Source organism: Mustela nigripes, chromosome 3, assembly GCF_022355385.1.
Source record: "Mustela nigripes isolate SB6536 chromosome 3, MUSNIG.SB6536, whole genome shotgun sequence".
NCBI lineage: Eukaryota > Metazoa > Chordata > Mammalia > Carnivora > Mustelidae > Mustela > Mustela nigripes.
Window position 1 is genome coordinate 33,057,583 of NC_081559.1, and position 3,665 is coordinate 33,061,247.

Below are 3,665 nucleotides of genomic sequence, written 5' to 3' on the forward strand. Positions count from 1 at the left end.
AATAAAGATTATAAAAGTGATTTGTATCATTGTGAATTAAACACCACACTAAGAATGAGAAATTAAAAGAATGAGTTTGGTATTTTTATGATCAATATGAGTTAAATGACAGATATATAAACTATCACCACTTACCTAAATATACATATACATCTTAATGAACAGATTGTACTCATGTAGACGATTTATGGTCTCTGACCTTAAAAAGATAATGGCAGCATGCATTTTCTCTAAATGCTCTGTGCACTGCCAGTCCCCACGAGTTCTTGCTTAGACTTTGTGACATTGTTAACTTCTAACTCCTCCATAGAACGTCATAGAACTTAGACCGGTCCCTCTATAATACTCTAAAATTGCTATAAATGCTTATTTGCTGCTTGCTTTTTGCATTTTTCATCACTGATTAAGTGAACTAAGTCCTGGGGTGCCTGGGTGGCTCAGTGGGTTAAAGCCTCTGCCTTTGGCTTGGGTCATGATCTCAGGGTCCTGGGATCAAGCCCCACATCGGGCTCTCTGCTGAGCAGAGAGCCTGCTTCCTTCTCTCTCTCTGCCTGCCTCTCTGCCTACTTGTGATGTCTGTCTCTGTCAAATAAATACAATATTAAAAAAAATAAAAGAATTAAGTCCTGGAAATTGCTCAAAATGGGGTTTGACACAGAACAGATATTCAATAAATATTTCTGTTACTAATGAGACCCATTTGCCCCCCTCACTTAAGATTTTGTAAAGTATGATTTTTTTTTTTTTAGAATTTTGGATTATGCTATAGTTAGGGCTTGAGTTTTCATGTCTTCTCCTTTAATATTTTACTTTATTTCTATTAAAATAAACTCGAAAAGGAAATATACCAAAGAAAATAAAGTTTCACTATTATTTTAGGTATTCAGTCTTGCTGTTTGGAAATTATGGAAAAATATTATGACCTAATGGCCTAATTCTATATAAAATATAAGTGCATTTATGTTTATATACATTCATTTTACATGCACTGCATAGTAAGAGTCTGGAAAAGGAATAGATACTAGATTTGGGATTAGAGTAGACCTATCTTTACTTTTTAAGCAATACAGTTCCATAAAAATCTTAATGTTTCAGTAGTTTATACTTTTTTTATAATCATAAAAACAATATAAAAATTTTTTTAAATACTTGATTCTCTTTCCAGTTATATTGTTCAATACAATCCACATTCCCTTTAGATACCAACACTTCTGTATGTGTATGTGTGTGTGTTTGTGTATACACATACAAATAGTACAGAACCCGAATCCCATGTAATAAAAGTGTAGCGATTACTGAGAAGAATGAAAAGTATTTTCCATCTTGTTCACAGCCCTTAATACTACCCTAACCCTGTTGTCCATGAAAGCTTGCTCCTCACCCACTTTTCAGAGACTGCCTGGCCTAGCCTAGAATGCTTGGTCTCATCCCTTTGGCCCAGATCCTGCCTCTACCTCAGTGGACTTCGCATTTGGAAGTGGACACTGTTTTTGGACCCTAGATGTTTCTCCATGCACTTGACTCAGTCCTTCAGCCGTCAGACGTCCATGAGAACCCTATCTCTTGCTCCAGTCTCATCATGAGAGCTCAGTTCCTGAGCCAATTCGTTCTTCAGGGGGCATATTTTCTGGAAGTGGGCTAAATTCTTGGGGGGAAAGAGGAATTGAAACAGAAAAACCTGCAACACTTGTACTTTATGTAAATCCTCAAAGCGTAGAGAATGCCTGGCCTTCACTAAAAACACTACCTCTTGACCAAAGCATGGCCAATTCATGGTGATGTCATATAGGTGATAGACATTCAATAATATGAAGACAGAAGAACAGGCAGTCATTGCCTGGTGTTGCTTTTGGACATCCAGATTGTCTACAAATGCCATCAGCAAGAACGACAGATTTTTAAAAAGTTAAATAATAAAGGAAACATGGGGATTTCATCCTTAATCTCCCCCAGAAAAGAAACAATTAGGAGCATGAGAGCCACCTCAACAGATTAAATCCAGTGATGGGGGTGGGTCATGAGGGGTACCCCAAAGTAGCAGGAGGCCTCCCAAAATGGTCAAATCGGCTTCACTATGGGAAATTTGCCCCCAAGACCACCACCCAGACAGAAGGAAAGTTTGTTGACAGTCTGGGCTCCCTCCTGAAATCCACCTCTCAGTAGATAGTATTGAGCAAGGGGCAAGCACAATAATCAAGAAAAGTTTTATCACTCGACACCTTAGCAAAATTCAAAGGTGGGGTCACAAATTATCAGCAAGTTGTTGTGATGAGGAAATCTTCTGCATCACTTTTCTAAACCTTTCCTAGGTCACAAACCTAGAATCTGATACCTGTGGACAATATTCCCAGGGAAACGTGTAACACGCAAGTTTGCACTCCATTTCAGAGACTTCAGAGACCCCTCTCCACCTTCTGCTGCTTATAAACTCAGGGAAGACCTTTGGAATAGAAACTAAATCCCATTCTGCAAAACTAAAGCCCAGTAGGAAAATATGCTTTTGCATTGACCATATAAAAGCAAGGAATTGTTAATACAGATTTTAAAAATAATCAGGAGGGAAATGATGATCTTTAATACCACCTTATCAGATGGCAGGGTGAAGGTCATTAGAAATAACTCACATCAGTTGGAAGTGATGTGTGAGCCACCTCCTCCCCCCCCCCAAAAAAGAAGAAATAACTCACGTCTCATAGTTCTAGCTTTTGAAGTTCCTAGCCAATAGAAATAATAATGATGCTCAAAGTAAAAATCATTAACTCTATACCTACCATATATATCAGGTCTCAGACACACACTTTGTTTAGTTAACAAGTAGTTATTGAGAATTTTAAGGGCTATTTTTCTAAGGGGGGGGGGGCAGGGACAGAGGGAAAGAGAGAATCTTGAGCAGGTTCCTCACCTCAGCATGGAGCCTGACATAGGGCTCGAACTCAGAGATCATGATCTGAGCCAAACCAAGGGTCTGAGGCTTAACTGACTGAGCCACCCAGGTGCCCCTTAGTGGTCATTTTAAATAAGTAAGCTACATAGAGCTTAGAAGAAATCTTGACACTTGGCAAGTACTTTAGACAAGTCAGCTATTACTATCATACTCAGGAAGTTCAACAGTGCTAGTGGGTTTATTCAAAAAGGCCCCCCAAGACACTGGACACCACCCCTCCCTAAAAAGCCAATGATCCGCCCCAGAAATCTGCATGAGAGCCTAATTTTCCCCTTACAGCTTACATTTTGTTCAATACTGCCAGAAAGTACATTTAGCATAAACATCAAAAAAACTGCTGAAACCCGGGATTGAACCAGGGACCTTTAGATCTTCAGTCTAACGCTCTCCCAACTGAGCTATTTCAGCTTGCTCAGGCAGCTTTTCCTGTATAACTACAGGGGAATAATATTTGTTTTACAACAGTAAAAAATGTCAATAGGTTGACGGTTCAGCTGGAGGTTGACATTTAACAAATAGTATAGAGATGAGGAGGCAAGGTCCCTGTTTCTAAGCTTAAAGTAAAAAATAATTTCTTTTCTCAGTGATATTTTAGCTGTTCTGCAAAAGGTGTTTCCCACTTAAAAATATACCATGGGCTCTTCTTGTGTCAGAAAAAGAGTCTTTAGTTGGCATTTATGTCTAATATATGCTTAATTTCTAGAAAAATGACAGCATGGTC

The 3,665-nt window shown here is 38.7% G+C and overlaps 1 non-coding gene across 1 annotated transcript; it reads right to left on the reverse strand.

Annotated features, from left to right (window-relative positions):
• Window positions 1–3,279: 3,279 nt before the first annotated feature.
• On the reverse strand, window positions 3,280–3,352 carry TRNAF-GAA (transfer RNA phenylalanine (anticodon GAA)). The gene has a single exon. It is a non-coding gene; the product is annotated as a tRNA-Phe (tRNA).
• Window positions 3,353–3,665: the final 313 nt, after the last annotated feature.